Below are 12,372 nucleotides of genomic sequence, written 5' to 3' on the forward strand. Positions count from 1 at the left end.
ATTTCAAACATGGCATTATGAACAAATTATAGGACTAAAAAAGCCTTAAAAAATGAACACTTGAATGAAAGAGTCATTATTCCAAGAGTAATTTTTATTTTAAAGGCTAAAAGTATAACTTTTTTCAAATCTTAGCCTAAGACAGCTTATCCCTCACATGCCCTAGCCAACGGCCCTGGGCGCCTAGGACCCCTGGGTCGCGGGCTTGGGCGGGGGTCCCCTCACCCACCCCTGCCTAGGACCTCGACTGAGGGGCACTGGGCCGCGAACTTGGGCGGGGACGGACGAGGCGCCCCCTCCCAAGCTAGTGGCCTAGGGGCCTGAGGCGCTCAGGGCCCTTGCGCAACAGGCTTCGGCAGGGGCATGAGCGGGCGAGGCACCCCACCATAAGCCCGTAACTTAGGGGACCTGTGCGCGGGTGGGCGAGGTACCCCCGCTTAGGCTCATGGTCCAAGGGCCCTAGGTACCCACGGCCGATGTTATAAAACCAACTCACAAAATAGAAGAAGAGATAGATCAACGACTTCAAAATCAACCTCTTCAAGGGGGCAACCTCCTTTACATTACACAAATTAAAAGTTTTTGGAAGATACAAATGACAAGACCTCCTGTCTATATATAGGAGTCTAAGGGGTCACAATATAGTCAGAGCCAACATAACAATAATAATGTAAGGGCACAACAATAACAATAGTGGGCTTCTATGGGGCACACTAATAACAATATGGGGACTACATGGGCACAAAAATACAATAACGAGGTTTCACTAATAACAATAAGGGGCTACACTAGTAGTATAGGGACCTAACATGCCCCTCTCCTTCAAAAAGTGTTGTCCTCAATGCTTGAGTAGTTATGTATAAAATTCTGATTCTCCCATGCATAATCTTCAGTGGTTAAAGTTCTTCCACTTGATGAGATACCCTGAAATTGATTGATTTCTTAGATGGAAAGTTATTGATTTCGTGAGTGCTTCAGGTTTGAATATGATTTTTCCTTCCTCATCAAGTTCCGACAATATTGTTTCAACTAGGAGCTTGTCACCTATAACCTTCTTTAAGCATGAAACATGGAGAACTGGGTGCACTGGGGAAGATGCAGGAAGCTCCAATTTGTATTCCATAGTACCAATCTCGTGCAACACCCTGTAAAGACCATAGTACTTTGGTGATAATTTCTTATCCTTCTTAGCTTGCTTGAGGGACATTTGGTTGTATGGTTGTAGCTGTAAAAATACCCAGTCACCTACATCAAAACTTCTTTCGCTGTGATGTTGATCTACCTTTTGTTTCATTCGATTCTGTGCCAAAGTGAGCTTATCCTTTAAGAGTTGGAGAACTTGTTGTTGATGCTTGATGTAATCTTCCACCGTTTGAACCTTAGAATGATTGTCCAAGACTTTTTGGAAATATGTAGAAATAGATGATTTCGCCGTTTGAACCTCTAGTGGACATAATTGTGCAATTACGCCGCGTTTTTCTTTCTTTAGAATCTTTGTCATGCCGTCAAAGCTAATTATCTTTCCTGGTGTCGCTGCGATACCCCTTAATTCAGCTTCCTTTTTCCTTCCCAAAAAAAATTCAAGAAAAGTTCTTGAAAATTAAAAGTGATTGTACCCAAAGATTGTAACCATTGGACTCTTAGTACAACATCAACACCACCCATTGGAATGGAAAGCATTGGACTATTCAATACATATTCTCCCATGGATAATTTGATATTATGGCACTTTCCAGAGAAATTTATGGTTCCTCCATTTGCAACCATCACTTGACACTCTGGTGCTGGATATATGAAGCAATTCAATTCCTTGGCTATCTTACAATGAATAAATTTATGGGTACTACCCGAATCAATCAACAGTATTACCTTTTTCTTCTTGATATATCCTTCTATCTTGATAATTTGAGGAGTGGTAATTCTTGTCAATGCATTACAAGATATGGTTAGATTCATTTCTTCTTTCTCTGGGGTTGGTTCCTGGTGTATATCCTCTTCTTGTGATGTTTCTTGTTCCTTTTCTTCCTCTTCTTCCCAATCATCAAACCAACCTATAGGCCATCTTTCATAAATTTTTCAAACTGGACCCATTTCAACCATAAACCCAAACAAACTGAAACATTAAATTTGAGAGACTGTCACACTGTCAATCAACTGAAATTATGAAGTATCAAGTCACTTAAAGCAGAACCCAACCATAAACAATAAATATCAAATTATGTACGTGACTTTACATAATAATATTTGTGTATATACACACTTTCTATTTATAACACCTACGTACAGTTCTCAGAATACTAAATACTTAAATAATTGGTCACTGAACCATTTCATCAACTGTAGAATCAATCACATATTTCTGAACCAATTATAGATCATATACTCAGTAACACTTTTGTCCCATTAAATTCAACCAAGTCACCTCAATCATGATAAATACATCATTGACAAACAACAACAAGTAAACCAGATAACATCAACTGTGAACACTGATCATCAGATATGTAAGCATCAATCAACAGATCAAACCCTAGTTTATGTATGCGACTTCCATAAGATATATCGGTGTATGTACACGCATACCATGCACAACACCCACACACAGATCTGCACAAACTAAAAATTATTTCGTAGAAAATATACACAACCCTTTAGAGGTGGATCCTCGTATGTATGTGACTATGCCGAAACGTACCTATGTATAGATCTGAAAACTTTTTGTTGCAAAAAAAAATTGACTTTTTGCAACTTTGATTGTCAATGTTACAAACTTTTGAATAAATTTTTTAGATCACAACATCACAGTTTCATCAATATAAGACACTTGCAATAAGTAATTCAATTAAGCATACATGTCAACATATTTTAGATCTTTCAGATCTGAGTCTTCTCCCTTGCTCCCTAGTGCACACCTGTTTCATGTCAAATTATTCATAGACAACACAATACTTGCACACTTAACACTTTGATCTACATCGCCTTATATATTTTTATCCTTAGCCAATACCTTAAGCCAAACCCTTAGTAATGTTGTTGGTATTCTTTGATGGGATCAAATAACCATTGTCACACTCATTACTATCGATCAATAACATGGTAAAGACCCCTGGTATTCAAGTTACCATGGAGTGGATTTTGTATGCGAGTTTTCTTCACAATACCTGCGTATGTACGTGACCTTTCTACATAGGATCTGTGTATACTTTCCCAAACTTTATATTCAACATCCATTTATCTTTGATCTGTCATTTCTTTGTTCATCACTTTTGTAGCATCTGTTCCAACCTGTATAATCATCTTGTTATCATAATGTTTATATCTTTATAAAGTAGGTTGCCATCAAGAACAACATATTATCCACAATGCCAACATAATATTGTAAAAAAAAAAAAACCTTCAAATCAACCTTCAAATCAAAAAGTGGTGCCCCAAGTAGCACCCCCTTTTATCTAAGGATGAAATTACAAGTTTTTCGAAATTGTGGCCTTAACAACTAATATCCCTTAAACCAAAACCTTAAAACCAATGGTTGAAATTTAAAAGAGGCATTATTAGTGGCACCCACTTTTTTTTCCAAGTTTAAAAGTGTAACATTTTAAAAACCATCGCTGTCGGAAACAAAATCATAAAAAAAACAAGTAAGAAAACAAATAAAAGTAAAAAAAAACACCAAAGGAAAAAATAAGACATTCTTTTCTTTTCCAAAAAAAAGTAGAAATAAACATTTCAATTTACTTATTTTTTAAAACATCATAAATTGAAAAAAAAAAATATTTAAGAAGAAAACAAATAAAAAAATCATGTTTTTAAATTTTGTGTGTGCGTCTCACACACCACACAAATAGTCGTGCGTGTAAATACATACATACATATAGTTGAATTACCAAATGGATTTGTCTTTGGTGGTTGGGAAGAATGATTGGCTTCCTCCCCAACTAGTTTCAATTCCTGTATGTGGCATGATCAGATTTGTTATAATGGCTTTAAATCTTATTGTTGAATTTGAGTAGTCCCTCGTGGGTCAAAACATGTATATTCCAAATATAGGAATAGAAAGATATTTATCATGGAAAAAATGTATCATAGTTGCACCTAAACCACTCTTAATATCTCTCAAACTTGTTTCGGTTATTAATGATTTAAATTAAAATTCTATTTTTGGCATCAATAATTACCAATTGAGTCTATCTCAGATGGTTGGAAGGAATGATTCTTATACTCCCCACCCAAGTTCAATTCTCATAAGTGAAATGTTGAGCTCATAATGAGTATTTTATTCTAATGGCTTGGCCTAAATCAAGGGAATTACTCAAGGCTTTCCCTTGGGCAGTCTAAACTATAAAGTATAATTTTTTATATTATTAAATTAAAATGAAAATATTTTTATTCAGTTATTACAGACACTTAATTTATTATATCTATTCAAAATATCACTATAGTAACATGCCCATATAAATTAAATGGCCAGTAAATGTTGATAGGCATCAAAACACTTATCTCATGATACATCTCACATTCCAAAGATTAAAAAAATCATAAAAATGAATTAAATTATAACTTTATTTTAAATTATTATTATTATTTATTTATAAAAATAATTAATATATCAGTTGAACACATATACATTTAAAAAACATTTAATAAGATTCCTAACCATAGAGATTCATGCCCAATTTATTGTGGAGATTTTTAACCTGTAAATAGGCTCTGTTACAATACCATGGGCCAATATCATGGCTTATTAATACAACATGGCCAACAAAACATAACTTGTATTCATATGCCATTTTTTTAATTAATACATTTGATTAAAAGGGCATAATTGACATAACTATTTTTGAGATAAATCTCAACCTTTGATATGTGATTACTACCAAGAATATTCTAAATTATTCAACGAAGGTTAAATGCCTACCATCAACCTAATAATTATTGACATTAAATTAAATTATGGAAGTCCTATTAAAAATTAGACATGTCTATCACCATAAAAACAAAAACTAAACTACACATAAATATTATTTCAAAATTTATTTAAATGAAAAAGCTTAATAATTCACACTTTATATTTGTGGATATGAATAGATTTTAGTTAATGTATGTTTCCCTTCAAGCCTATAATAAACATGAAATTCTAATAAATCAACGTCATACCAATAACAAGGTTTTTCTCTAGTCTATTTTTCCAAATGCATAATCACCATTTCAAACTCCCCTACAGGGTGTTTATCTTGGTGAGGCTACTTGCACCTCAAATGGGTGCTACATTCATGTTACTATAACTATCTCCAACACCTTTCTTGGTTATACCTAGGCCTTCATCATCCCAATATAATCTTTAGAAGGCCCTATCAATTATATATTCCATGTTTTAGATCACCACTTTGCACTTGATGACAACCACTTTGGTGTTTGGTCACCATCTGACCATCTGCAAGCACCTTCAAACACACCTGTAAATATCAAGGATTTATACCAAGTGCCTCCAAGCATTCTTCTCCCAAACACGAAGCTTCTCTCCCCCTTAGACATCAAGGGAAAAGGGTTGACCAATGCTGAATGAAGATCCCCTTTGTAGAAACTGCATACTGACCATGCTCCCCCTGAGCATGTGCTGAAGATATCCAAATGACTCAACCAAAAATGACCTTTCCTAATACAATGACTCATTATTACATCAGATACCCAATTATTTGGGTTTACATTTTGACTCATCATTATATAAATTGTCCAAAATAATGGGTTTACATACAAAGTATGATTTGACCCCAATAACTCATACATGACTGAATATTACAATGATTACATCGTGGGTCTTCACATGACCTTTACATCAAGGTACATATATGACATATATAACCAATAACCAGGACCTCAACAATGATAGTTATTAGCAACCTCCATATATCATATAGGAACCTGCAACATGAATATTTGATAGCAACAATATAACAACAACATGGAAATTTCTAGTAGTAACAGTAGAAGTATCCAAACATGAGCAAAGATATGCAACAAGACATGCTTATGGAACCATAATTCCAACAAGGAGCTTTAGAGTTATAATAGTTTCTCCCCCTGAACCAACAGACTGCAGCAAACCAATGTTAGCGATAGAAGTCCATAATGATGAATGCATATGGGAGCACCCCCTAAATCTATGTCATTTTTACCAATCAATGAGATGTATACACATCAGTCTAACACAGAAACCACGTACATACACGAGTGTCCTTCACATCATCCATATACAGAAAGTAAACTGTAGTAATTTACAGTCTCAGCTCCCCCTAAACATGAAATACCTCTCAAAATAATTAGCAAAGTGATGAAATAGGAATCATTCCTAATTTCTATTTGAGATATTCCAAGGAATCACATGGAAGTGGCTTTGTGAATATATCTACAACTTGTTCCTTTGAAGGAACATATTCCAGTTTGAACTTTTGTTCAAGCACCCGTTCTTTCAGAAAAGGATATTTGATTGGAATGTGCTTGGTTTTTGAGTGCATAACAAGAATTTTAGAGATACTTATGGCACTAGTATTGTTTCAGAGAATAGATATAGGTTGAGGACAAGTGAGTTGAATTTCTTGCAATGTTTGGATCATCCATATAAGTTGAGTATAACACTATGCATCAACAACATATTTTTCCTCAGTAGTAGATAAAGCGATGGAGCTTTGTTTCTTGCTAAACCATGACACCAAATGGACTCCCAAATAAAATGCTCCTCCACTCTGCGTCTGTGTAAGCATGAAATGCAAAGTCTTCATTTTTGGAATGCCATAAACCAAAGTATTGAGTTCCTTGTAGATACTTGAATATTCTCTTAACTACTTGAAGATGATTTTCCTTAGGATTGGCTTGAAATTGTCCAACAATTCCAATTGTGATCCGGTTTTAAGCAGGAACGCAATAGATTACAGAGATAACCATAAATACAGAGATGCGATAACAAAAACAGAGATGCAACGGAAATAATACTTCATTTCATTAATGGAGAATACTGAAATATGCTTACAAATAGAAATAACCCAGCTAGGGCGATGGTAGCTTATCTCTGAGAAGAGATGTGTCGGCTACATGCCTCTGAACTGTTTCGAACTGTGTTTACAATGAGGCTCGAAGGCCTATTTATTATTGAGAAACAATGGAAAACCCTTCACATTCCAAAACCTAACCCTAGAAGATGAAACGCCAAATTGTGGGCCCCGTTTTGGGGTGAGTTGGACAGCCAACTTCCCGGGGTCGTGAATTGGTCGTATTATCTCCGTTTGACGCGCATGATAGCCCGTTGGAAAGATCTCTCCGAGGACTACGACAGAAAAGGCGATTTTTATTAGAAAAATCGCTGGATGTGGATTTCCCAAAAAACGTCGTTTAGGGCCTCAAAACGGCTCCGGAAGTTTAGGACCCGAAAAACTGCTAAAAATAGTAAATTGTGCTATAATTAAGGAAACTGAAAAACTGAAAGAGACAGTTGTGGGGGTCCAAATGGGATAGGTGGGTGGCCACCAACATCCACCTGGATCATTCCTCCCCCCTTAGGAAGCAATGGTCCCCATTGCGTTGAGTTCCTCCCTGAGATGAGGAAGCTTCTGCTAAGATGGGTCTCTGGTGAGCTGTTCTGCAATCTCTGATGTGTTTAGAAATGGTGGGGAGCATGGTCGGTGACGATCCATATTGAACAGTCGGTGCAAGCGAAGGAATGGAGGAATGCTGTGCTTCAACGCATTGTTGCCTGTAGCCTTGTTACTGGTGTAAGAACCATGTTGGAGTGGTTTGAGTTTCTGATGGGTTCTGGTAAGGCGTTCTTTCTGTAGATGTAACCTAACTTTGTTGCCCACCTGAAACTTGTGTGGTACCCCTGTGGGTGAGGAGAAGTTGTTCCTGTGTTCTGTCATGACCGTATCCCTTTGCTGCTGCTGCTGTGTGGAGGAACCCTTTGCGGGGGTCATGGATGTAGCAACGATCTTCCCCTTACTTTGGGAGCGAACCAGACAGAAAATGAATTTCCTAGTCTAGGAGATGAGCTTGCTTCCTTTCTTGGCAGTGATCAAAGAGGTGGCGGTAGGTGGGGCTACCTCCGGTATCCTGTATAATGAATTATCCAAAGAAATAATGACAGCGCGAGGCCTTGACTCATACACAGCATGTCGTCTCCACAAGTATGGTTGGCCTAATAGTACATCGCAAACATCCAGAGGTGTAACATCACACAATACCTCGTCTGTGAAGGGCTTGATGCTGTAGGGAAGGCGACACTGCTGGAGAACTTTGAGATCTCGTCCTTCGTGAAGCCACCCGATACTGTACGGTTGTGGGTGTGGTGTAGTTGGTAGGCCCAACCGCTTCACGACCTCTGCTGAAATGAGGTTCTTTTGGCTGCCACTGTCGACAATGAATTGCAGCGGCGAACCCTTCACCCACATCTGTGAGTGGAAAAGACGTTCCCTCTCCTCTGGATCTTCGGGCTCATTTTTCTGGATCTTGGCAGTAGCAACAATGGCGCTGGGATCCACATCAATGATCTGCTTCCCTTTGTCATTCCCCTTGTCAGGTTCTGACTCAGAGTCGGAACATGCATCTGATTCGGAAGCCTTCAACTCGGCCACTAGCGACTGCTTGGTCCGACACTCACTTGTGTTATGAGTGGGACTCTTGTGGAACTCACACCACTTTCCTGTGTCCTTCCTCGGCTTCGTGGTGGTGTTCTTTTCTTGCGGCTTCGACGAGTTGTCTTGGGTCACCCCGCCTTGGCTTTGTCCTTTGGGCTTCGGATTTGCAGATCCAAAGTCTCGCTTCTTCTGTTTGAACTTTTGCTCGATTTTAACAGCGTATCGGTATGCTGTGCCGAGTGAGGAGATGTTCAAGAACTCCATCTCTTCCTGGATGTATCTGTGTAGGCAGCCGCGGTATTTGAGTACCAGATGCAGCTCAGAATCTTTGATACCCAACTGTGTGCGAAGGGTATGGAAAATATTTGTGAACTCTGGCACATCTTGGTCTCGTCCCTGCCGCAGTGTGGTCCATTTGATGTATTTGTCCTCATAGCTTCCGACAGGGTAGTACTGCTCCTTGATGGCATCCCGGAAGTCATTCCAAGTGGGTGTGGCTGAAAACAGTGAGCCTGTACTTTCATCCTTCTACTCGCAATATGTTTCCCACCAGTCCTTGACGTGGGGGGCTGCTTTGAGAAGAGCGAAAACAATCTTTTCCCGACTTGAAAATTCATGAACAGAAAAATACCCATCTAGTAGATTTAACCATTTATCTACGGCATCTGCGTCTATTTGACCCTCGAATATGGGGATTTCAAAATTAACTTGTACCTTAAACGGTGTGGCGTTTCCAGAGTAGCTGTTGGAAGCCGTTGCGTCGCCTCTGGGTAGCCGTTGAAGGATTTGCGCAAAGCTATCCATCATCGCGTTCCTTTGCCGCTCGAGGGCTTCTTCGAGCAAGATTCTGATAGGATCTCCTGCCCCCTCATCTTTCTTCTCATCCGCCATGGGAGGTCGTCGAGATTTGCGAGGCTGGTCTTTCAAAGGTTCGACCAATTCAAGCCCTAACTCCTTATATCCCGACCTCGTTGGGGACATGCAAAGAAAAACAGAGAAAAAGCAGACCGCTCTGATACCACTGATCCGGATTTAAGCAGGAACGCAATAGATTACAGAGATAACCATAAATACAAAGATGCGATAACCATAAAAACACAGATGCAACGGAAATAAAACTTCATTTCATTAATGGAGAATACTGAAATATGCTTACAAATAGAAATAACCCAGCTAGGGCGATGGTAGCTTATCTCTGAGAAGAGATGTGTCGGCTACATGCCTCTGAACTGTTTCGAACTGTGTTTACAATGAGGCTCGAAGGCCTATTTATTATTGAGAAACAATGGAAAACCCTTCACATTCCAAAACCTAACCCTAGAAGATGAAACGCCAAATTGTGGGCCCCGTTTTGGGGTGAGTTGGACAACCAACTTCCCGGTGTCGTGAATTGGTCGTATTATCTCCGTTTGACGCGCATGATAGCCCGTTGGAAAGATCTCTCCGAGGACTACGACAAAAAAGACGATTTTTATCAGAAAAATTGCTGGATGTGGATTTCCCAAAAAACGTCGTTTAGGGCCTCAAAACGGCTCCGGAAGTTTAGGACCCGAAAAACTGCTAAAAATAGTAAATTGTGCTATAATTAAGGAAACTGAAAAACTGAAAGAGACAGTTGTGGGGGTCCAAATGGGATAGGTGGGTGGCCACCAACATCCACCTGGATCATTCCTCCCCCCTTAGGAAGCAATGGTCCCCATTGCGTTGAGTTCCTCCCTGAGATGAGGAAGCTTCTGCTAAGCTGGGTCTCTGGTGAGCTGTTCTGCAATCTCTGATGTGTCTAGAAATGGTGGGGAGCATGGTCGGTGACGATCCATATTGAACAGTCAGTGCAAGCGAAGGAATGGAGGAATGCTGTGCTTCAACGCATTGTTGCCTGTAGCCTTGTTACTGGTGTAAGAACCATGTTGGAGTGGTCTGAGTTTCTGATGGGTTCTGGTAAGGCGTTCTTTCTGTAGATGTAACCTAACTTTGTTGCCCACCTGAAACTTGTGTGGTACCCCTGTGGGTGAGGAGAAGTTGTTCCTGTGTTCTGTCATGACCGTATCCCTTTGCTGCTGCTGCTGTGTGGAGGAACCCTTTGCAGGGGTCATTGATCCGGATTTAAACAGGAACGCAACAAATTATAGAGATAACCATATACACAAAGATGCAGCGGAAATAATACTTCATTTCATTAATGGAAAATACTGACATATGCTTACAAACAGATATGGAAATAAACTAGCTAGGGCGATGGTAGCTTATCTCTGAGAAGAGATGTGATGGCTACATGCCTCTGAACTATGTTACAATGAGGCTCGAAGGCCTATTTATTGTTGAGAAACAATGGAAAACCCTTAACATTCCAAAACCTAACCCTAGGAGATGAAACGCCAAACTGTGGGCCCCGTTTGGGTAAATTGGTACATCAACTTCCCAGGGTCGTAACTTTGGCATATGATCTCCGTTTGACGCGTACAATAGCTCGTTAGAAAGATCTATCTGAGCACTACCACTTTGGGAAGGGCAACATTGGTCCATGGACCCATGTTGCCCCCAGATTTCCCAAAAAACGTCGTTTAGGGCCTCAAAACGACTCCAGAAGTTCAGGACCCGAAAAACTGCTAAAAATAGTAAGTTGTGCTACAATTAAGGAAACTGAAAATGCTGAGAAAGACAATGGTGGGGGTCCAGGTGGACTTGGCAGGTGGCCACCAATATCCACCTGGATCATTCCTCCCCCCTTAGGAAGCAATGGTCCCCATTGCGTTGAGCTCCTCCATGAGATGAGGAAACTTCTGCTGAACTTGTTCCCTGGTGAGCCACTTGCCCTGCTGAAGGAGTTGGCCCGCTTTGACAACTCGATACAGTTGGATATTCTGTTGGCGAGTGTTCTTGATCTGTGTGTCCATGATCCGATCAGTTGCAGCTTGTTCCATGCAATCTGGATTTAATTCTGTGGGTTTGAGATGTTCTGCAATGTCGGATGTGTCGGATGTGTCTAGCAATGGTGGAAAGTATGGCCGAAGGCGGTCCACATTAAATACTGGGTGCAGGCCAAGGAATGGGGGAATGCTGAGCTCAAATGCATTGTCTCCCATAGCCTTAGTAATGGTGTAAGGACCATATCGGAGTGGTCTCAATTTTCGATAGGCTCCAGTAAGGCGTTCCTTTTGCAAATGCAACCAGACTTTGTCGCCCACCTGAAACTTGTGTGGCACCCGATGTTGATCATGTCGCTGCTTGTACTTGGCATTTGATTTCTCAAGAATGTCATGGACCTGCTGGCGAATATGTTGGATGCGCTCAATGAAGCTGGTGGCCTTATCTGTTTCGGACTGGACATGAGCTGAATTCATGTGAGTAGCTGCAAGTGGCATGGCCACATCAATGGGGCATAGTGGCTGGAATCCCAAACCCACCTGAAAAGGGCTATGGCCAGTGGAGCTGTGAAGAGCTCGGTTGTAGCTGTGCTGAACGTAGGGGAGGCTCTCGTCCCATGTGCGTGGATGCTTTGAGTTATACATGCGCAGAATGTGCACAATCATCCTATTGACAACCTCTGTCTGGCCATCAGTTTGAGGATGGAAGGCTGTGGACTTCGTGAGTTTGGTGTCCAGCATTGACCAGAGACTGGACCAAAAGGTGCTGAGAAACCGACTGTCCCGATCTGAGATGATAGACTGTGGGATCCCAAAGTGCACCCACACTCGTTCAAAGAAGAGTTTAGCAGTGGCTTCTGCTGTGATATTCTTCTTGCAGGCCATCA

Source organism: Pinus tabuliformis, chromosome 1_1 (genome assembly GCF_031772625.1).
Source record: "Pinus tabuliformis cultivar Carrire ecotype Pingquan chromosome 1_1, CPIR1, whole genome shotgun sequence".
Lineage (NCBI taxonomy): Eukaryota > Viridiplantae > Streptophyta > Pinopsida > Pinales > Pinaceae > Pinus > Pinus tabuliformis.